Below are 25489 nucleotides of genomic sequence, written 5' to 3'. Positions count from 1 at the left end.
TCTACCTGTGGATGTCTACCATTGTATCGTACTGCGGCGTTATTTCGCCGCTTCAAAACTTTCGCACCATGGTATACATTTAAACCTATAGTGTCGCGGGGTTCCGGCTCTTCTACTAATAATCCCCCCCGACTTATATCCACACCGAGATATTCACCAATCAAAGTAATAAAAATACCACCTCCTATTATGCTATGTGGACGCATCCCCCGAACCATAGCTGATAAATAATAACACACACAATATGGTATACTTACAGCGCTCTGTGGGTCTCGAATACACATATGGTAAAACAAATCTTGTTCATTTACCTTTTCTTTGTTTTTACCCCTTTGTGTAATCGAATTAGCTAAAAACCTATGTATTACTCTTAATTCGGCTCTATCTATATCCAAATAAGAGTAGTTTCCCCCTTTGAAACGGTGATGGCTTGTCATTTGACTCCACACACCGTGTGTATCAAAATTCTCATCTATCTTTCTACCGTTTAGTATCAATCCTCTACAATCGACAGACGCTAACTCCTCAGGCGTATATATACGTAAAGCCTGAGCCATGTCCAGTAAAGACATGTGGCGCATCGAACCGCCTAACAAAAATCTAATAAAAGAACGATCGGTTAAACTAGCTACCCGATCATTCAACTCTATACTACATAACAACTCTTCACACCATACTTTATATACAGGTCTGCGTATGGTGAATAAACATATCCAGTCATTAAAAGAAGAATTACCATACCTCTGTACCAGTAATTCCCTAATTGGCCCGGCCAATTCTACAGCTTCTAAGGGTCCCCATTCTATGACCCTCGGTACCTCAACAACCTTGGAATGAAGAGTATGCAAACCCCGTTGATATTTTGGATAATCTATCCAAAGTCTGTCAAATCTCAGGTTCGGGTGCAACTGTTCCAAGTGCATATCTGAAAAGGTCATGACTGGATGAGGTACATCCTGCTTGTAGTAGTTATCTACCTCCTGTTGTTCCAAGTTCTCAGCAGGAGCATGGCGGGCTTGGGATGAAGATTCACCCCTTTCATTCTGCAAAACACATCAAACACAAATTTTGTGCATCCAAATATGCATTAGTGTTAGCAAAATCATCAATCAAAATAATTACAATGACATTATCAATTTATATCAAACTTAAGCTCATTTTCACATTTTTATCAAATCTACATTTTTTCAAATAAGCATATACGAAAATTTTCGCCAAGTTCATAAGCATTCAACTCAAATAACATGTCAAAATAATCATTACTAGCAATTAAACAAGTCTCAAATGGCATTATCTTTCAAAAATCAAGTTCATGAATTTTGGACTTGAAAAAGTCCACTTTAATTCTCAAAATCATGTTTAGGCTCAAAGTTTGGATTATTTAACTACCTAGACATGTTACACTACTCAATTTAGCAACAATTCATGACAAAAATCGGCCATAACCTGTTTATATCAAAAAGCCCCAAATTTGCTCAAGAACACAAACCCTAGATTATTCAAAAATTGAAGTTTAAGGCTTCTAATCATGTTAAACAACATCAATCTAGGTTATACAAGCATAATACATAAACAATTTAAGTCTAATTACACTAAAAAGCATCAAAATCAAATTGAGGAAAAAATAGCTCAAGAACACTAAAATTCGAATTAAATGGTGTTTAGGTGTAGAAATTTACCGTTTTTCTTGAGTAATTCTTAGATATCATCCTTCTCAACATTATTTTAGCAAAAAATTTGGTGATTAACGGTTAAAAATTGAGATTTTTGGGGTGTTTTTGGGTGTATTTTCGTGGGTTTTCGCAGCAGAATTCGGGTGTTTTTGTTTTGTGGATTATACTGATCGTTCAGCTATTTTTATTTTTTTTCTGGGTTTTGGTCCCTCCGCGAGTCGCGGAGGTTTTGTACTTCAAACTCCGCGAGTCGCGGAGTTTGCTCTTTTTTTTTTTTTTTTTTTTTTATAATCTTTAACTTATAAAACAATTAAGAAATTAATTTTAAAATTTTGTTTCCCTTGTTATTTAGGACGAGGTCGTTTCGGATCGATGTCCTAGTCCGTCCCTCGACAAAATTTTAAAATTTGTCTTTTTGTAGCGATTGTTTTAAAAGCTAAGATTTTTTTTTGGGTTTTTTAATGTTCTTGGCATACTTTAAATCAATAAGATTAAAAATAATGATAATAAAAGTTCTCGTCCCTCCCTCGGGTAAAGCAATTTCGGTTCAAAGACCTAGTCTTCAACTTACGACGAATTTTTAAAAATCATATTCTTAACTTAATGAGATAAAGTAAATTTTTGTTTTTAAATTCACACAACTTAAATATAAAATTCAAAATTAAAAATTAAAAATTCACACCAAACTTAAAATTTGAAATGCATAAAATTAAAATTTCATATATTTTTTTTAAAAAATTAAAAATTCACACCAAACTTAATTTAAAAATTCATATTATAAATTCATACCAAACTTATATTAATTTTTCAAATATTTACAATTTTAAATATATTGTTTTTACAAAGTTTACAATATTAATTTAAGATTTAAATATTAATTTTAAAAACATGGTAAAAAAAAATAAATTAAAAATCTTTTTGTCTTTTTATCCCACTTTAATCAATCAAATATTATCAAAAATATGCGCCCCTCTTTTCGGTAAAGTAATTTCGGTTCCAAGACCTAATTTAACTCATGACGAATTTTTGAAATATTTTGGGTTGATTGATTAAAGATATTTATACCTTAAGAATAAACGTTAAATTTCGCAGTGATGTAATAAATTTTTGAATGATATCAATAATTTCGGTCGCCAAACCTAATTTTATTTAATACCAATTTAATACTTTTTAGCGAACAAATTAGCGTTTATTATCAAAAGGTTAAAAATAAAAATAAAAATAAAAACTGTACATACATACCTGTGAAATAGATTTCTTAGTTATATGATCTATTATATTCATAAGATAGTCGGTTTAATTGGTTTTCCATGGCTGCATAGGCGTAACCTCGAGCATTCATTGTCTTTTCTTCTAAACATATGAACGGTCCGTCTCTGCATAAAGTAACAAATTCGGTATTTGAATAGGTTTGATTATTTGAACATTTACCTCCATGTGACCATTTTCCGCATTTGTGACATCGTTCTAGGTGTCGTGCTCTTCTTTTCGCTGCGGATTTTGATTTTTCTTTACCAAATTGTAACTTATTATCTTCGCATCTGGATCCTTTTCTAACTCCGTCCATTCTTTCTCTGATTACTGATACTAATTCGCTCGGTAGTATGTCATTATTTCTTTTAGTGATCAAAGCGTGTAGCATTAGACCATGGTTTAGTTCACAGGCAGTCTTCATTTTGTAAAAACCTAAAAAAATAAAAATTCAGAATGGGGGGAGAAGACTAGTTCTTTAGGGTCTGCTAGGGAAAGACCATACGTGTTCCATTTTCGAGAACTACACGAAAACAGACAATCTAACTCTAACAGAAATACATATTATCCTTTAAAGACTTGATTCTCCCCACACTTAGTTAGCTGTGGTGTCGAAATTGTGATTAACTTCGTTGTCGACTTCCATCGGACCATGTATGTAATGTTTAACTCTGTGACCATTAACTTTAAATTCAATCCCATTTGAATTTATCAATTCTATCGTTCCGTATGGGAAAACTCTTTGGACTATGAATGGTCCAGACCATCTTGATTTCAATTTTCCAGGAAATAGCTTGAATCGTGAATTGAAAAGAAGAACTCTGTCTCCTTCTTTAAATTCTTTTGAACTTCTGATTCTTTTATCATGCCATTTCTTCGTTCTTTCTTTATAGATTAACGAATTTTCGTATGCTTCATGTCTTAATTCTTCTAATTCGTTTAGTTGACTTAATCGTAGACGTCCGGCTTCATGTAAATCAAGATTACATGTTTTCAAAGCCCAAAATGCTTTGTGTTCAATTTCTACTGGAAGATGACATGCTTTTCCATACACAAGTCTAAAAGGTGTGGTTCCAATTGGAGTTTTGTAGGCTGTTCTAAAAGCCCAGAGTGCATCCTCCAATTTAATGGACCATTCCTTCGGATTTGATCCTACGGTTTTCTCTAGAATACGTTTTAAGGCTCGGTTGGTATTTTCAACTTGTCCACTTGTTTGTGGATGATATGCGGTGGAGATTTTATGAGTTACTCCATATCTTTTAAGAACTTTCTCAAGTTGATTATTACAGAAATGAGTACCCCGATCACTTATTAAAGCTTTCGGTGTTCCAAACCTTGCAAAAAGACGTTTTAAAAAGTTGACTACAACTCGTGCATCGTTAGTTGGGAGAGCTTGTGCTTCCGCCCATTTAGATACATAATCAATGGCTACGAGTATATATAGATTATTATGAGATTTTGGAAATGGACCCATAAAGTCAATACCCCAAATGTCAAATACTTCACATACTTGGATGACATTTTGTGGCATTTCATCAAGTTGACTTATTTTTCCGGCCCTTTGACAAGCATCACAGGATTTGCAAAGAAGGTGTGCGTCTTTGTAAATTGTAGGCCAATAGAATCCAGCTTCATAAACTTTTCTTGCTGTTAGTTGAGGCCCATAATGCCCTCCTGTTGGTCCTGTGTGACAATGGTTTAAAATTTTACTAGCTTCATCTCCAAATACACATCGGCGTATTATTCCATCGGGACAACTTTTAAACAAATGTGGATCTTCCCAGAAATAGTGTTTTATATCACTGAAGAATTTCTTTCGTCTTTGGTACGATAATCCTTTTTCAAGGAATCCACAAACTAAGTAGTTTGCATAGTCTGCAAACCATGGGATTTCTTTATAATCTATCTTCAATAGATATTCATCAGAAAAGTTGTCTTGTATGGCCGATTCATTCAGAACTTCTAATTCGGGATTTTCAAGACGAGAAAGATGATCAGCGGCGAGATTTTCTGCTCCTCTTTTATCTCGGATTTCAATATCAAACTCTTGTAAGAGTAAGATCCAACGGATTAATCTTGGTTTAGCATCTTGTTTTGAAAATAGGTATCTAAGAGCAGAATGGTCGGTATAGACCACCGTTTTTGCTAGAACGAGATATGATCGAAATTTGTCAAAAGCAAAGACAATAGCAAGGAGTTCTTTTTCAGTAGTTGTATAGTTCGTTTGTGCTCCTTGTAATGTCTTACTAGCATAATATATAGGTTGAAATCGTTTTTCAATCCTTTGTCCTAAAACGGATCCCATTGCAAAATCACTTGCATCGCACATTAGTTCAAATGGTAGATTCCAATTTGGTGTTATCATGATCGGCGCATTAGTGAGTTTCTCTTTAAGAATATTAAAAGATTTGATACATTCATCTGAAAAGATGAATGGCGCATCCTTTTCTAGGAGTTTATTCATAGGAGTGGCAATTTTAGAAAAATCTTTTATGAAACGTCGGTAAAAACCGACATGCCCTAGAAAACTCCTAACTCCTCTAACATTGGTGGGATGTGGAAGTTTAGCAATTACATCTACTTTAGCTCTATCCACTTCAATTCCTTCTTTTGAAATTTTATGTCCAAGAACGATGCCTTCTTTAACCATGAAATGGCATTTCTCCCAATTAAGTACTAGATTTGATTTTTCGCATCTAATTAGCATTCGTTCCAGATTAACTAGACATGATTTAAATGTATCACCGAAGACTGAAAAGTCATCCATGAATACTTCCATGCATTCTTCTATCATGTCGTGAAAAATTGCCATCATACACCTTTGAAAGGTTGCAGGGGCGTTGCAAAGTCCAAATGGCATGCGTTTGTAAGCAAAAGTACCATAAGGGCACGTGAATGTGGTTTTCTCTTGATCTTCGGGTGCTATTGGAATTTGAAAATATCCGGAAAATCCATCTAGAAAACAATAGTAACTATTTCCGGCTAATCTTTCCAACATTTGATCTATGAAAGGTAAGGAAAAGTGATCTTTTCTGGTGGCGTCATTTAATTTTCTATAATCAATACATACACGCCATCCTGTTACAGTCCTAGTAGGAATAAGCTCATTTTTCTCATTTGTAATGACAGTCATGCCACCCTTCTTAGGCACGCATTGAACTGGGCTTACCCATGGACTATCAGAAATTGGATATATCAAACCTGCATCTAGCAGCTTAATAATCTCTTTCTTAACTACATCTTGCATATTAGGATTTAGTCTTCGTTGGCGTTGCACATACGTTTTATGACCTTCTTCCATAAGGATTTTATGTGTGCAATACGAAGGACTTATTCCTTTAATATCATGAATCTTCCATGCAATGGCTGGTTTATGAGCTTTCAACACAGAAATGAGTTGTGATTTCTCATTTTCAGTAAGAGAAGACGATATTATTACAGGTAATTCAGATTCACCATGTAAATAAGCGTATTCCAAATGGTTTGGAAGTGGCTTTAATTCTAATTTCGGAGGTTCTTCTATCGATGATTTATATCGATATCTGTCTTCTTCTTTTAGCATTTGAATTTCTTCTGTTGTTGGTGCATATCCATTAGCTATAAGTGTAGCTAACATTTCAGCTTCATCAATTGGTTCATTACCTTCTCCTAAAGAACATTCTCCTGTTCCTTGTAATTCTGGAAATTCTTCTAATAATTCTGCATGTGCATCTATAGTTTTAATATAATAACATGTATCATCTGCAGATTGTGGTTGTTGCATTGCTCTATCAACTGAAAAGGTAACACTCTCATCCTCTATACTTAGGGTCAATTTCTTACCGAACACGTCTATCATTGCTTTAGCCGTGTTTAAGAATGGTCTTCCTAATATGAGAGGAACTTGAGAATCTTCTTCCATGTCCAAAACAACAAAATCTACTGGAAATACTAAAGTACCAACTTTAACTAGCATGTTCTCCATTATCCCTCTAGGATATTTTATTGATCTATCGGCTAGTTGTATGCTTATTCTTGTTGGTTTCAATTCTCCAAGGTCTAGTTTAGCGTATAGTGAATACGGCATTAGATTTATACTAGCACCTAAGTCTGCCAATACTTCTATTGAACTAAGACTACCCAGAAAACATGGAATTGTGAAACTTCCTGGATCAGATAGTTTTTCTGGTATCTTATTCAACAGCACTGCTGAACAATTGGCATTCATAGTAACAGCCGAGAGTTCTTCCATTTTCTTTCTATTCGTGATTAGATCTTTCAAGAATTTAGCATACCTTGGCATTCCTGAAATCACATCAATGAAAGGAAGATTTACATTTATCTGTTTAAACATATCCAAGAATTTGGATTGCTCGGCTTCAAGTTTTTCCTTCTTCATTTTACTCGGATAAGGAAGTGGTGGTTGGTACGGTTTAACATAAGGTTTATCCTTAACTGTGTTATCTTCATTAACCTTTTCAACTACCGGTTCTTTTTCCTTATCTTGATCAGGTTGTGGTTCTTGTGGAGTAGGAATAGTTTCATCAGAAGTTACAGGTATTTCAGGTGGTTTAAGTGTTGTACCACTTCTTGTGGTAATGACTTTAGCTGTTTCATTCCTGGGGTTAGCATTTGTATCGCTAGGTAGACTTCCCGGTTTTCTTTCACCTATTAACCTTGCTAGGTTACTCACTTCTTGTTCCAGATTTTGAATAGAAGCTTGTTGATTTCTAAATGCTTGAGCATTTTGTTCATTAGTTTGTTTTTGAGATGTGAAAAACTGCGTTTGAGTTTCAACTAGCTTCGTCATCATATCTTCTAAATTCGGCTTTTTATCATCGGTTTGTTGTGGTGGTTTGTTTTGAAAATTTGGTCTTTGCTGATTGTAAGTATTATTGGATACTTGTTGATTGCTAGGACCTTGTTGGTTATTGTATGGAATATTTCGGTTATAGTTCTGATTTTGATTGTAAATAGGTCTTGGCGGTTGATAATTATTCTGATAATTATTTCCAGGCCTTTGGTTTATGTATGAAATATTCTCTCTTTGTTCCATTGTTAATTCAATACTTAGACAATCTTTTGTCAAATGTGGTCCTCCACACTGCTCACAACTAATTCGTATAGCATGAATATCTTTAGTCATCTTTTCCATTCGTCTCTCGAAAGCATCTATCTTTGCCGAAATGGAATCTAAGTCATGGCTAGAATCGGCTCTAGCCGCTTTAGATGATCTAACGATATCTTTTTCTTGGTGCCACTCATGTGAGTGGGAAGCAGTATTATCAATAATTTTGTAAGCATCAGTTTCGGTTTTCTTCATAATAGAACCACCAGCTGCTATATCTATGTCTTTTCTTGTAGTGATGTCGCATCCTCGGTAGAATATTTGTACTATTTGACAGGTGTCTAAACCATGTTGCGGACATCCTCTTAATAACTTTCCATATCTTGTCCACGCCTCATATAGAGTTTCATTTGGCTTCTGTGTGAACGTAACAATTTCTGCTTGAAGTCTTACGGCTTTAGATGCAGGAAAAAATTGTTTAAGAAATTTATCAATTAAAACATCCCATGTATCGATCGCCCCTTCAGGTAACGATTCCAACCAATCTTTGGCTTCTCCCTTTAAAGTCCAGGGAAATAACATGAGATTTATTTGTTCATCCTCCACTTCTCGGATTTTAAATAGTGTGCAGATCCTATTAAAGGTACGTAGATGTTCATTTGGATCTTCCTTCGGCGCACCACTAAATTGGCATTGATTAGTCACCATGTGTAGAATTTGTCCTTTGATTTCATAATCTGGCGCATTAATGTCTGGATGAGTAATTGCGTGACCTTGGCCAGTGCGTTTAGCTCTCATTCGGTCTTCCATACTTAAAGGTTCCAGATTCTCCATAATTGAATTTGTTGAATCAGTATCACTAGATGATTCTGTTTTAATGGTTCGTTCCTCAACAATCTCTGTTTGAATGATTAGTGGTTCCGGAGGAAAGTTTAATGGTTCAGGATCTACGAACCGTTCCTGAATATTTTCTGGATTCTCAATTGTGAGGTTTGTTTCAAAAACTGGATTATCGGAAATTTGAACTGAAGTACTTGGTCGACTGGATGACGATTCTAAAGAAAAATCAACGGCGGTTATATTTGTTAAACGATGTCTTGATCGAGTTACAGGTGGTGAACGTACAAAAGGTGGTGAACGTCTTGCTCGGTGCATTCACTGAATATCCTATTAGTTTTAAAAAGGAAAGAAAAATTATAATAAGTTATCCAATCAATAGACTTTTCTGATTTTGCCCACGTTTCGAATAGCCAAAAGATGCAGCAGAGGGGCAGGATTCGTTTGGTCTCAATATAATTGAGGACTGTTTGGCTCCAATAACCCGGTCCACGTACAAATCCAACTATTACTACGAACCAGAAAATTTTGATGTCTATCAATTTAACCACTCAAAATAAATTTTCGTAATTTTAAGAAATTTAGATAAGAAGTAGAAAAAATTCTAAGTCCTAAAAACTAGAATGGCGAGAAATAAGAAAGAAAAAGAGTTCGTCGCAAAAGGTCGAAAAAGAAAAAATGGTTGAAAAATAAAAGGTGACGGAAAAATAAAAGAAACTTATAAAAACTTAAAAATACTTGACTAACCTAACCTTATTACTACAACTAACTTAAAATTATAATCGCAAATTGAGATTACTAATTGGAATGATAATTGATACATAATAAAAGGTCTAAAAATATTAAAGCTTACAGGAAAAACTAAATCCCAAATGGAAATAACTTAAAAAGAAACTAAAACTTAAAAAGGCGTCGCAAAATTCTAAAGCACCTAAATCTTAGTCTAAAGAAAAAGCACTTAAGGAATTCTACGGCAAAGCCTAAAAATCTAGGAGTAAAAATGACTATAGCAAAAACTAAGTTTAAAATTAAATATGAGCTAAAATTACAAATATTACGCTACAACGATTAAAAAGGGACAAAATATAAAAATATACAAAAAGTTGTAAAAAGTACAATTTTTATAAAAAATATTATTTTTATATTAATTATTTAATAAAACTACTAATTTTACAATTTAATAAAACTAATTAAACTAAAATATATAAATAAAATAAAAAGTAAAAAAAATAAAACTAAAACTAATACTAATAATAATAATAATAATAATTAGGTTTAATAATTAATAATAATTAATATTAACCGTAATTAATGCAGGTTTAGGGCTTCCTGTCGCCTGTCAGAAAGTCTTCGCGAGTCGCGGCAATTAAAGAAGAAAACCCCGCGAGTCGCGGGGTTCAGAAATTCTGTTGACAGGTTTGAAATTTTTACGCGTTTTCTTTATTTTTTTTTTTATTTTATGTTTTCTGTTTTTAATTTAAATAAACGATTTTAAAATAAAACTTATATTTTTATAAACTAAAATAGAAATAAAGAAACTTATAAAACTTAAATATTTACAAAATCTTAAAAAATACTTATATTTTTGTTTTTTATTTATTTATATTTTTGAATAATTAAAACGTATTTTTACAAAAGCGACTTTTAATAAAAGTAACTAAAAATCTTTTTTTTTTTTTATATTAGCGTTGCGCTTCTGGCTTTTAAGAGTTTTTCCCCGGCAGCGGCGCCAAAAATACTTGATGTGAAGCGAGGTGTATATAAAATAGTTATTAAATTTTAGCAGAAAATACTATTAAATACGATACAATTTTACACAAGATATTTATTTATTTATAGAATGGATATACTTAAACCTTGCTACAACACTTATAGGCAGTGTACCTAATCGTACAGTAGTGTAGTTTTTAGTAAGTCCGGTTCGTTCCACAGGGAAATCTTTAAACAAAGCTCAACGCTATATTAGTTTACTTTTATAAAAATACAAATATATATATAAGTAATATTATTATTATAAGGGGGGTTTTTACCGTTTAATGACCGGTTTGTCGATTTTAAGACTTTAGTCGCAGTTAAAACCTAATGTAAAATATAAAATAAATACAAGACTTAAATTAAAGCGTAAAGTAAATAACGATAATGAAATTGCAAATAATAAAAATGCGATAAAATAAAATTGCGATAATTAAAAAGTACGATAATTAAAAGTGCGATTAAATAACAATAAATAAAAGTGCGATAATTAGAAGTGCAATTAAATATAAAATAAAGGAAATTAAATATGAAATAAAAGAATTATGCTTATTTAAACTTCCGTAATCATGATGTTTGACGTGTTGATTTTAGTTTTATGCCCATGGGTTAATTGTCCTTTGTCCTGGATTATTTAATATGTCCGTTTGGTTTTTGTCCATAACAGTCCATCAGTCATAAATATAAAGTGCGAGTGTCCTCATCAAATTATTATTATACCCGAAGATAAATATTCCAACTAATTGGGGATTCGAATTGTAACAAGGTTTTAATACTTTGTTTAATGAATACACCAGGTTATCGACTGCGTGTAAACCAAGGTTTTACTACTTTGTTAACAATTACACCAATTACCCTTGAATGTAATTTCACCCCTGTTTTAATTATTCTAGTGGCTATTAATCCATTCCCGTGTCCGGTTAAATGAACGATTATTCGTACATATAAATACCCCGCCCATCGTGTCCGATCGAGTGTATATGGTAATTTATAGGGACGCCCAATTGTAAATCTTTATATTAACATTAACAAACTTTCATTTAGTTAAACAAATATAAAGCCCATTAATAGCCCATAGCCTAGTTTCCACAAGTGTCGTTCTTTTGTCCAAACCCCAATTATGGTACAAAGCCCAATTACCCAATTTTAGTAATTAGCCCAACATCATGATTACTTCGTTTTAAATAAGCATAATAATAACTTAGCTACGAGACATTAATATAAAAAGGTTGAACATAACTTACAATGATTAAAAATAGCGTAGCGTTACACGGACAGAATTTCGACTTACACCCTTACAACATTCGCTAACATACCCTTATTATTAGAATTATAATTAAAATTAAAATATAAATTATAAATATAAATATAAATTTTACGTATGAAGAGGAAGAAAAAAGATGATTATATTTGATCAGAATTCGGTTGGCTTTATAGCCAGAGTTGAAAATTGGGGCTCCGCGACTCGCGGCAAAATGCCCTTAAAACTCCGCGAGTCGCGGAGATGTATTTACAGCTCACACCCTTGGAGTTTCTTGCTGCCGACGGTTTTTAATATATATATATAATATATATATAATTAATATAATTAATTATATATTATATTATATTTATATACATAGTTAACTTGTAATTTTTAGTCCGTTGCGTCGAGCGTTAAGAGTTGACTCTAGTCCCGGTTCCGGATTTTCGAACGTCCTCGCGTACAATTTAATATCTTGTACTTTGCGTTTTGAATCTTGTACTTCTGTAATTTCGAGACGTTTCTTATCAATAATTGGAACCTTTTTGATTGTCTTTTGTTCTTTTGAGCTTTTTGGTCGTTTGCGTCTTCAATTCGTCGAATCTGTCTTTTGTCTTCACCTTTTATTATTTAAACGAATATCACTTGTAAATAGAACAATTGCAACTAAAAGCTTGTCTTTCTTGAGGAATAATGCTATGAAATATATGTTCGTTGTAGTATAGTGGTAAGTATTCCCGCCTGTCACGCGGGTGACCCGGGTTCGATCCCCGGCAGCGGCGCCAAAAATACTTGATGTGAAGCGAGGTGTATATAAAATAGTTTATATTTTACTAGGAAAAACTATTAAATACGATACAATTTTACACAAGATATTTATTTATTTATAGAATGGATATACTTAAACCTTGCTACAACACTTATAGGCAGTGTACCTAATCGTACAGTAGTGTAGTTTTTAGTAAGTCCGGTTCGTTCCACAGGGAAATCTTTAAACAAAGCTCAACGCTATATTAGTTTACTTTTATAAAAATACAAATATATATATAAGTAATATTATTATTATAAAGGGGGGTTTTTACCGTTTAATGACCGGTTTGTCGATTTTAAAACTTTAGTCGCAGTTAAAACCTAATGTAAGATATAAAATAAATACAAGACTTAAATTAAAGCGTAAAGTAAATAACAATAATGAAATTGCGAATAATAAAATTGCGATAATTAAAAAGTACGATAATTAAAAGTGCGATTAAATAACAATAAATAAAAGTGCGATAATTAGAAGTGCAATTAAATATAAAATAAAGGAAATTAAATATGAAATAAAAGAATTATGCTTATTTAAACTTCCGTAATCATGATGTTTGACGTGTTGATTTTAGTTTTATGCCCATGGGTTAATTGTCCTTTGTCCTGGATTATTCAATATGTCCGTCTGGTTTTTGTCCATAACAGTCCATCAGTCATAAATATAAATTGCAAGTGTCCTTGTCAAATTATTATTATACCCGAAGTTAAATATTCCAACTAATTGGGGATTCGAATTGTAACAAGGTTTTAATACTTTGTTTAATGAATACACCAGGTTATCGACTGCGTGTAAACCAAGGTTTTACTACTTTGTTAACAATTACACCAATTACCCTTGAATGTAATTTCACCCCTGTTTTAATTATTCTAGTGGCTATTAATCCATTCCCGTGTCCGGTTAAATGAACGATTATTCGTACATATAAATACCCCGCCCATCGTGTCCGATCGAGTGTATATGGTAATTTATAGGGACGCCCAATTGTAAATCTTTATATTAACATTAACAAACTTTCATTTAGTTAAACAAATATAAAGCCCATTAATAGCCCATAGCCTAGTTTCCACAAGTGTCGTTCTTTTGTCCAAACCCCAATTATGGTACAAAGCCCAATTACCCAATTTTAGTAATTAGCCCAACATCATGATTACTTCATTTTAAATAAGCATAATAATAACTTAGCTACGAGACATTAATATAAAAAGGTTGAACATAACTTACAATGATTAAAAATAGCGTAGCGTTACACGGACAGAATTTCGACTTACACCCTTACAACATTCGCTAACATACCCTTATTATTAGAATTATAATTAAAATTAAAATATAAATTATAAATATAAATATAAATTTTACGTATGAAGAGGAAGAAAAAAGATGATTAAATTTGATCAGAATTCGGTTGGCTTTATAGCCAGAGTTGAAAATTGGGGCTCCGCGACTCGCGGCAAAATGCCCTTAAAACTCCGCGAGTCGCGAAGATGTATTTACAGCTCACACCCTTGGAGTTTCTTGCTGCCGACGGTTTTTAATATATATATATAATATATATATAATTAATATAATTAATTATATATTATATTATATTTATATACATAGTTAACTTGTAATTTTTAGTCCGTTGCGTCGAGCGTTAAGAGTTGACTCTAGTCCCGGTTCCGGATTTTCGAACGTCGTCGCGTACAATTTAATATCTTGTACTTTGCGTTTTGAATCTTGTACTTCTGTAATTTCGAGACGTTTCTTATCAATAATTGGAACCTTTTTGATTGTCTTTTGTTCTTTTGAGCTTTTTGGTCGTTTGCGTCTTCAATTCGTCGAATCTGTCTTTTGTCTTCACCTTTTATTATTTAAACGAATATCACTTGTAAATAGAACAATTGCAACTAAAAGCTTGTTTTTCTTGAGGAATAATGCTATGAAATATATGTTCGTTTTTAGCATTATCAACACTCCAATGATCAGCTCTTAGCAGCCCATGTGAGTCACCTAACACATGTAGGAACCATCATTTGGAAACTTGCATGAAATATCTCATAAAATTACAAAAATATGAGTAATCATTCATGACTTATTTACATGAAAACAAAATTACATATCCTTTATATCTAATCCATACACCAACGACCAAAAACACCTACAAATACTTTCATTCTTCAATTTTCTTCATCTAATTGATCTCTCTCAAGTTCTATCTTCAAGTTCTAAGTGTTCTTCATAAATTCCAAAAGTTCTAGTTTCATAAAATCAAGAATACTTCCAAGATTGCAAGTTTACTTCCAAGTTTTCTAAATCCATTCCAAGTAATCATCCAAGATCAAGAAACCTTTGTTACTTACAGTAGGTTATCTTTCTAATACAAGTTAATAATCATATTCAAACTTTAATTCAATTTCTATAACTATAACAATCTTATTTCGAGTGGAAATCTTACTTGAAATTGTTTTCGTGTCATGATTCTGCTTCAAGAACTTTCAAGCCATCCAAGGATCCTTTGAAGCTAGATCTATTTTCCTCATTTCCAGTAGGTTTGTCCAAGGAACTTGAGGTAGTAATGATGTTCATAACATCATTCGATTCATACATATAAAACTATCTTATTCGAAGGTTTAAACTTGTAATCACTAGAACATAGCTTAGTTAATTCTAAACTTGTTCGCAAATAAAAGTTAATCCTTCTAACTTGACTTTTAAAATCAAATAAACACATGTTCTATATCTATATGATATGCTAACTTAATGATTTAAAACTCGGAAACACGAAAAACACCGTAAAACCAGATTTACGCCGTCGTAGTAACACCGCGGGCTGTTTTGGGTTAGTTAATTAAAAACTATGATGAAATTTGATTTAAAAGTTGTTATTCTGGAAAAATGATTTTTATTATGAACATGAAACTATATCCAAAAATTATAGTTAAACTCAAAGTGGAAGTATGTTTTCTAAAATGGTCATCTAGACGTCGTATTTTCGACTGAAATGACTACCTTTAAAAAAATGACTTGTAACTTATTTTTCCGACTATAAACCTATACTTTTTCTGTTTAGATTCATAAAATAGAGTTCAATATGAAACCATAGCAATTTGATTCACTCAAAACGGATTTAAAATGAAGAAGTTATGGGTAAAACAAGATTGGATAATTTTTCTCATTTTAGCTACGTGAAAATTGGTAACAAATCTATTCCAACCATAACTTAATCAACTTGTGTTGTATATTATGTAATCTTGAGATACCATAGACACGTATACAATGTTTCGACCTATCATGTCGACACATCTATATATATTTCGGAACAACCATAGACACTCTATATGTGAATGTTGGAGTTAGCTATACAAGGTTGAGGTTGATTCCAAAATATATATAGTTTGAGTTGTGATCAATACTGAGATACGTATACACTGGGTCGTGGATTGATTCAAGATAATATTTATCAATTTATTTCTGTACATCTAACTGTGGACAACTACTTGTAGGTTACTAACGAGGACAGCTGACTTAATAAACTTAAAACATCAAAATATATTAAAAGTATTGTAAATATATTTTGAACATACTTTGATATATATGTATATATTGTTATAGGTTCGCAAATCAACCAGTGGCCAAGTCTTACTTCCCGACGAAGTAAAAATCTGTGAAAGTGAGTTATAGTCCCACTTTTAAAATCTAATATTTTTGGGATGAGAATACATGCAGGTTTTATAAATGATTTATAAAATAGACACAAGTACGTGAAACTACATTCTATGGTTGAATTATCAAAATCGAATATGCCCCTTTTTATTAAGTCTGGTAATCTAAGAATTAGGGAACAGACACCCTAATTGACGCGAATCCTAAAGATAGATCTATTGGGCCTAACAAACCCCATCCAAAGTACCGGATGCTTTAGTACTTCGAATTTTATATCATATCCGAAGGGTGTCCCGGTATGATGGGGATATTCTTATATATGCATCTTGTTAATGTCGATTACCAGGTGTTCACCATATGAATGCTTTTTATCTCTATGTATGAGATGTGTATTGAAATATGAAATCATGTGGTCTATTGTTACGATTTGATATATATAGGTTAAACCTATAACTCACTAACATTTTTGTTGACGTTTAAAGCATGTTTATTCTCAGGTGGATACTAAGAGCTTTCGCTGTTGCATACTAAAATAAGGACAAGATTTGGAGTCCATGTTTGTATGATATTGTGTAAAAACTGCATTCAAGAAACTGATTTTGATGTAACATATTTGTATTGTAAACCATTATGTAATGGTCGTGTGTAAACAGGATATTTTAGATTATCATTATTTGATAATCTACGTAAAGCTTTTTAAACCTTTATTTATGAAATAAAGGTTATGGTTTGTTTTAAAAAGAATGCAGTCTTTGAAAAACGTCTCATATAGAGGTCAAAACCTCGCAACGAAATCAATTAATATGGAACGTTTTTAATCAATAAGAACGGGACATTTCAAGATGAAAGAACTGCAAAGCCAATTACAAGAACTTTTAGAGCGTGGTTTCATTCGACCAAGCACATCACCGTGGGGAGCTCCTGTTTTGTTTGTCAAGAAGAAAGATGGTACATTCAGGTTGTGTATCGACTACCGAGAGTTGAACAAACTTACCATCAAGAACCGCTACCCACTACCGAGAATCGACGACTTATTTGATCAACTACAAGGCTCGTCTGTTTATTCAAAGATTGACTTACGTTCCGGGTATCATCAAATGCGGGTGAAAGAAGATGATATTCCAAAGACTGCTTTCAGAACACGTTACGGTCATTACGAGTTTATGGTCATGCCGTTTGGTTTAACTAATGCACCAGCTGTGTTCATGGACCTTATGAACCGAGTGTGTGGACCATACCTTGACAAGTTTGTCATTGTTTTCATTGATGACATACTTATTTACTCAAAGAATGACCAAGAACACGGTGAACATTTGAGAAAGGTGTTAGAAGTATTGAGGAAGGAAGAATTGTACGCTAAGTTTTCAAAGTGTGCATTTTGGTTGGAAGAAGTTCAATTCCTCGGTCACATAGTGAACAAAGAAGGTATTAAGGTGGATCCGGCAAAGATAGAAACTGTTGAAAAGTGGGAAACCCCGAAAACTCCGAAACACATACGCCAGTTTTTAGGACTAGCTGGTTACTACAGAAGGTTCATCCAAGACTTTTCCAGAATAGCAAAACCATTGACTGCATTAACGCATAAAGGGAAGAAATTTGAATGGAATGATGAACAAGAGAAAGCGTTTCAGTTATTGAAGAAAAAGCTAACTACGGCACCTATATTGTCATTGCCTGAAGGGAATGATGATTTTGTGATTTATTGTGACGCATCAAAGCAAGGTCTCGGTTATGTATTAATGCAATGAACGAAGGTGATTGCTTATGCGTCTAGACAATTGAAGATTCACGAACAAAATTATACGACGCATGGTTTGAAATTAGGCGCGGTTATTTTTGCATTAAAGACTTGGAGGCACTACTTATATGGGGTTAAAAGTATTATATATACCAACCACAAAAGTCTTCAACACATATTTAATCAGAAACAACTGAATATGAGGCAGCGTAGGTGGATTGAATTGTTGAATGATTATGACTTTGAGATTTGTTACCACCCGGGGAAGGCAAATGTGGTAGCCGATGCCTTGAGCAGGAAGGACAGAGAACCCATTCGAGTAAAATCTATGAATATAATGATTCATAATAACCTTACTACTCAAATAAAGGAGGCGCAACAAGGAGTTTTAAAAGAGGGAAATTTAAAGGATGAAATACCCAAAGGATCGGAGAAGCATCTTAATATTCGGGAAGACGGAACCCGGTATAGGGCTGAAAGGATTTGGGTAGCAAAATTTGGAGATATGAGAGAAATGGTACTTAGAGAAGCTCATAAAACCAGATACTCAATACGTCCTGGAACGGGGAAGATGTACAAGGATCTCAAGAAACATTTTTGGTGGCCGGGTATGAAAGCCGATGTTGCTAAATACGTAGGAGAGTGTTTGACGTGTTCTAAGGTCAAAGCTGAGCATCAAAAACCATCAGGTCTACTTCAACAACCCGAAATCCCGGAATGGAAATGGGAAAACATTACCATGGATTTCATCACTAAATTGCCAAGGACTGCAAGTGGTTTTGATACTATTTGGGTAATAGTTGATCGTCTCACCAAATCAGCACACTTCCTGCCAATAAGAGAAGATGACAAGATGGAGAAGTTAGCACGACTGTATTTGAAGGAAGTCGTCTCCAGACATGGAATACCAATCTCTATTATCTCTGATAGGGATGGCAGATTTATTTCAAGATTCTGGCAGACATTACAGCAAGCATTAGGAACTCGTCTAGACATGAGTACTGCCTATCATCCACAAACTGATGGGCAGAGTGAAAGGACGATACAAACGCTTGAAGACATGCTACAAGCATGTGTTATTGATTTCGGAAACAGTTGGGATCGACATCTACCGTTAGCAGAATTTTCCTACAACAACAGCTACCATTCAAGCATTGAGATGGTGCCGTTTAAAGCACTTTATGGTAGAAAGTGTAGGTCTCCGATTTGTTGGAGTGAAGTGGGGGATAGACAGATTACAGGTCCGGAGATAATACAAGAAACTACTGAGAAGATCATCCAAATTCAACAACGGTTGAAAACCGACCAAAGTCGACAAAAGAGCTATGCTGACATTAAAAGAAAATATATAGAATTTGAAATTGGAGAGATGGTCATGCTTAAAGTTGCACCTTGGAAAGGCGTTGTTCGATTTGGTAAACGAGGGAAATTAAATCCAAGGTATATTGGACCATTCAAGATTATTGATCGTGTCGGACCAGTAGCTTACCGACTTGAGTTACCTCAACAACTCGCGGCTGCACATAACACTTTCCACGTCTCGAATTTGAAGAAATGTTTTGCTAAAGAAGATCTCACTATTCCGTTAGATGAAATCCAAATCAACAAAAAACTTCAATTCATCGAAGAACCCGTCGAAATAATGGATCGTGAGGTTAAAAACTTAAGCAAAACAAGATACCAATTGTTAAGGTTCGATGGAATGATCGTAGAGGACCCGAGTTCACCTAGGAGTGTGAAGATCAGATGAAGAAGAAATACCCGCATCTATTTCTAGAAGATTCATCAACACCTTCAACAGCTTAAAATTTCGGGACGAAATTTATTTAACGGGTAGGTACTGTAGTGACCCGAACTTTTCCATGGTTATATATATTAATTGAGATTGATATTTACATGATTAAATGTTTCCAACATGTTAAGCAATCAAACTTGTTAATACTTGATTAATTGAAATAGGTTTCATATAGACAATTGACCACCCAAGTTGACCGGTGATTCACGAACGTTAAAACTTGTAAAAACTATATGATGACATATATATGGATATATATATAGTTAACATGATATTATGATAAGTAAACATATCATTAAGTATATTAACAATGAACTACATATGTAAAAACAAGACTACTAACTTAATGATTTTTAAACGAGACTTATATGTAACGATTATCGTTGTAAAGACATTTAATGTATATATATCATACTAAGAGATATTCATACATGATAATATCATGATAATATAATAATTTAAAATCTCATTTGATATTATAAACATTGGGTTAACAACATTTAACAAGATCGTTAACCTAAAGGTTTCAAAACAACACTTACATGTAACGACTAACGATGACTTAACGACTCAGTTAAAATGTATATACATGTAGTGTTTTAATATGTATTTATACACTTTTGAAAGACTTCCATACACTTATCAAAATACTTCTACTTAACAAAAATGCTTACAATTACATTCTCGTTCAGTTTCATCAACAATTCTACTCGTATGCACCCGTATTCGTACTCGTACAATACACAGCTTTTAGATGTATGTACTATTGGTATATACACTCCAATGATCAGCTCTTAGCAGCCCATGTGAGTCACCTAACACATGTGGGAACCATCATTTGGCAACTAGCATGAAATATCTCATAAAATTACAAAAATATGAGTAATCATTCATGACTTATTTACATGAAAACAAAATTACATATCCTTTATATCTAATCCATACACCAACGACCAAAAACACCTACAAACACTTTCATTCTTCAATTTTCTTCATCTAATTGATCTCTCTCAAGTTCTATCTTCAAGTTCTAAGTGTTCTTCATAAATTCTACAAGTTCTAGTTACATAAAATCAAGAATACTTTCAAGTTTGCTAGCTCACTTCCAATCTTGTAAGGTGATCATCCAACCTCAAGAAATCTTTGTTTCTTACAGTATGTTATCATTCTAATACAAGGTAATAATCATATTCAAACTTTGGTTCAATTTCTATAACTATAACAATCTTATTTCAAGTGATGATCTTACTTGAACTTGTTTTCGTGTCATGATTCTGCTTCAAGAACTTCGAGCCATCCAAGGATCCGTTGAAGCTAGATCCATTTTTCTCTTTTCCAGTAGGTTTATCCAAGGAACTTAAGGTAGTAATGATGTTCATAACATCATTCGATTCATACATATAAAGCTATCTTATTCGAAGGTTTAAACTTGTAATCACTAGAACATAGTTTAGTTAATTCTAAACTTGTTCGCAAACAAAAGTTAATTCTTCTAACTTGACTTTTAAAATCAACTAAACACATGTTCTATATCTATATGATATGCTAACTTAATGATTTAAAACCTGGAAACACGAAAAACACTGTAAAACCGAATTTACGCCGTCGTAGTAACACCGCGGGCTGTTTTGGTTTAGTTAATTAAAAACTATGATAAACTTTGATTTAAAAGTTGTTCTTCTGAGAAAATGATTTTTCTTATGAATATGAAACTATATCAAAAAATCATGGTTAAACTCAAAGTGTAAGTATGTTTTCTAAAATGGTCATCTAGACGTCGTTCTTTCGACTGAAATGACTACCTTTACAAAAACGACTTGTAACTTATATTTCTGACTATAAACCTATACTTTTTCTGTTTAGATTCATAAAATAGAGTTCAATATGAAACCATAGCAATTTGATTCACTCAAAACGGATTTAAAATGAAGAAGTTATGGGTAAAACAAGATTGGATAATTTTTCTCATTTTAGTTACGTGAAAATTGGTAACAAATCTATTCCAACCATAACTTAATCAACTTGTATTGTATATTATGTAATCTTGAGATACCATAGACACGTATACAATGTTTTGACCTATCATGTCGACACATCTATATATATTTCGGAACAACCATAGACACTCTATATGTGAATGTCGGAGTTAGCTATACAGGGTTGAGGTTGATTCCAAAATATATATAGTTTGAGTTGTGATCAATACTGAGATATGTATACACTGGGTCGTGGATTGATTCAAGATAATATATATCGATTTATTTCTGTACATCTAACTGTGGACAACTAGTTGTAGGTTACTAACGAGGACAGCTGACTTAATAAACTTAAAACATCAAAATGTATTAAAAGTGTTGTAAATATATTTTGAACATACTTTGATATATAAGTACATATTTGTTATAGGTTCGTGAATCGACTAGTGGCCAAGTCTTACTTCCCGATGAAGTAAAAATCTGTGAAAGTGAGTTATAGTCCCACTTTTAAAATCTAATATTTTTGGGATGAGAATACATGCAGGTTTTATAAATGATTTACAAAATAGACACAAGTACGTGAAACTACATTCTATGGTTGAATTATCGAAATCGAATATGCCCCTTTTTATTAAGTCTGGTAATCTAAGAATTAGGGAACAGACACCCTAATTGACGCGAATCCTAAAGATAGATCTATTGGGCCTAACAAACCCCATCCAAAGTACCGGATGCTTTAGTACTTCGAAATTTATATCATATCCGAAGGGTGTCCCGGAATGATGGGGATATTCTTATATATATATCTTGTTAATGTCGATTACCAGGTGTTCACCATATGAATAATTTTATCTCTATGTATGGGATGTATATTGAAATATGAAATCTTGTGGTCTATTATTATGATTTGATAATATATAGGTTAAACCTATAGCTCACCAACATTTTTGTTGAAGTTTTAAGCATGTTTATTCTCAGGTGATTATTAAGAGCTTCTGCTGTCGCATACTTAAATAAGGACGAGATTTGGAGTCCATGCTTTTATGATATTGTGAAGAAAAAAAAACTGCATTCAAGAAACTTATTTTGTTGTAACATATTTGTATTGTAAACCATTATGTAATGGTCGTGTGTAAACAGGATATTTTAGATTATCATTATTTGATAATCTACGTAAAGCTTTTTAAACCTTTATTGATGAAATAATGGTTATGGTTTGTTTTAAAATGAATGCAGTCTTTGAAAAACGTCTCATATAGAGGTCAAAACCTCGCAACGAAATCAATTAATATGGAACGTTTTTAATCAATAAGAACGGGACATTTCATCAATGGAGTATGAAATTGGTGCACCATGTAGAGTATGAAATTGTGAGCTTTAATTTTTGTTCCTAACGATTTGCTCCATCCAAATTTATATGATTATTTGCAGGTTGCTGTGACTCCATAGTAGTAATATGATATTAACTCGTCTCATTTGATTCATATTTGCTTTGACAAAATGGGCAAGGCGGATTGGAAATCTCAATGTTGGTCGCAGTGGAATCAGGTCAGCATCATATCAGGGCATGCATGATAAAATAAAGTACTTAGTATCAATTGCTATTTTTGGCTTCTTTTTTATTGTTCATTAAAAGTAACTATAAAATTGGGTATTTACTTATCTTTCGATAAGAGAGATACTTCGGGGTATCAAAAATGGTTAATGCTATTGACATCTATCGATACTTCTATATCAGTTTGCTAATACTAGGTATTCTTTCATTAACACTGTAGAATTTAACAATAAAGGGTATTTATGATAGGGTGATAGCTTTACAGCAAAAGGTATGGATAGAATGAAGTGTTTCTTTATATATTTGCTGCTATGGTATTTTGTTTTATTTAATTTTTTTTTTCACTTTAAATAAAAGAAGATGTAAATGCTGATTGAGGGGTTAATCTCAATAAATAAATGGTACTTAACAAGCACCTCGATTTAGAAGAGCTTATAATATCGAAGTTTTGTTTGTATTTCTTATTAGGGTTTTTACAACAAAAGTTATGGAGAAAATGAAGTATTTATATATTTGCTACTATAGTATAGTTTTTTTTTCTCACTTTACACAGGTCTAATGCTTCAATAAAAGAAGATGTGAATGCCGATTGAGGGGTTAATCAGATTAAAGAGATGGAACTTAACAAGCAACCCTATTTAGAAGAGCCTATAATTCTATAAAGAAGGTTGTGATAATCGATAGGCATTAGTTGCTATCGTTAGCAGAAGCTATAGGTAAGTACTCGGTAAGGTAGCAATAGTTCTTGGTAATGGCATTCACACTTTAAGCTTTTCATTATCTTGGGAATGTGTTTGATAAAACCTTTATGTTATAATGTAAGTGACTTCTTAAAATAAGTGGGTTGAAATTGAAGATTGGTTTGTGGAGATAGCACTCCACATATTATAGAACTACTCCTGACAACGTAAATATGAAATTAACCTATCAAGTTTATGATTACTCATAGTTAGAGAATTACATAGTGTGTTGAATTGGATTAGAAATGTATACTCGATAACGAGCTCATTTTGAAAAAGGTATGTTTTATTTTTAACGGGTCAATTGGTGACAAAACTACGAAGTTAATAAGTTTCAATTATTATTTGTATTATATTATATACAAATAGTTTTATGATCATATTTAACAGATGGTTGTATACAATTAACAAGAGAATAAAATGTGTTTCTGGGTTTGAATTAGTTTGACTGGACGGGGATTTACTTTGAAACCAAAAATTTCTCAAATAAGATTCTCAAATAAGAATCACATGTTGACCCATTGTTAATGTCACAATTCATACTCATTTACTTTGTTCGCCGACTTTTAATGTTTTTGCTATTTGTCGATTTATTATTCACATATATTGCACTTATATCATTAACATAAATAAGTTATTATCAATATTTTTTTTTAGAATTATTTATCATAAAATACCCGCGAATGCGCGGGTTATAAACTAGTAATTTAATTTAAAAAAAAAAGAAACAGATATCTCCTTGAAAATCAACTCGATCATCCAAATCACTGAAAATTTGTAAATGTGTGACATGTTATGGCGGTAATTGGGCAAGACTTAAGATCATTTACATGTTGATGGGTCGGGGTGGGATGGGGTGCTTGACGGTGAAGTGATAAACGTGTTGGTAAATTAAGAAATAATGTGATAGTACTGAGTGGCGTATTAGAAGTATGAGTGAGTATTTTTAATTTCTTTTTCATTTTTATTATTGTATAATTTATTTTAGTTCTTATTTTGTTTAGTTAGTTAGCCTATTAATTGTAAATATAAAAACAATTAAATTAATAAAACACATCTAAATTTAAATTAAATACAATAATATAAATATTAAAACTACTCGTCATCCTCATCCTATAACTGAATTAAGTCGTTGTACTCTTCGAGAAAGTTCTTTTTAATTTTCATGCAACGTTTTCCTTTCCTTGGGGTTCGATATGTTTGAGATTTCCATTTGCGCCAAATATTTTTTTTGTAGCTTCGTGTGCGCCTTTCATACACTCCGTCCGAGTGATTGTGTCCATTTGAACAAGCTTTTTTGGACGACTTCGGTCTTATACGTGTTAACTTGTTCAACTAACTCCTCAAATTTTGAAGAGTTTGTTTCACGAGAGCTTGTCGTCGCATCGGAAGATGCAGAGCTCTTAGCCGCTTTCCTTGCTCGATTCCT

The 25489-nt window shown here is 32.8% G+C and overlaps 1 long non-coding RNA gene across 2 annotated transcripts in view; it reads left to right on the top strand.

Annotated features, from left to right (window-relative positions):
- Positions 1-24139, top strand: part of LOC139865553 (uncharacterized) — a 49564-nt gene extending 25425 nt beyond the window's left edge. For both annotated transcript variants that reach the window (XR_011765027.1, XR_011765026.1), the window contains 2 exons: positions 23197-23313; positions 23874-24139. This is a non-coding gene — a long non-coding RNA (uncharacterized lncRNA). The remainder of the gene's footprint in view (positions 1-23196; positions 23314-23873) is intronic.
- Positions 24140-25489: the final 1350 nt, after the last annotated feature.

This window comes from Rutidosis leptorrhynchoides, chromosome 1, assembly GCF_046630445.1.
Source record: "Rutidosis leptorrhynchoides isolate AG116_Rl617_1_P2 chromosome 1, CSIRO_AGI_Rlap_v1, whole genome shotgun sequence".
Classification (NCBI taxonomy): domain Eukaryota; kingdom Viridiplantae; phylum Streptophyta; class Magnoliopsida; order Asterales; family Asteraceae; genus Rutidosis; species Rutidosis leptorrhynchoides.
Note: the sequence above shows the minus strand (reverse complement) of the source record. Positions and strands in the feature narration are given on the sequence as shown.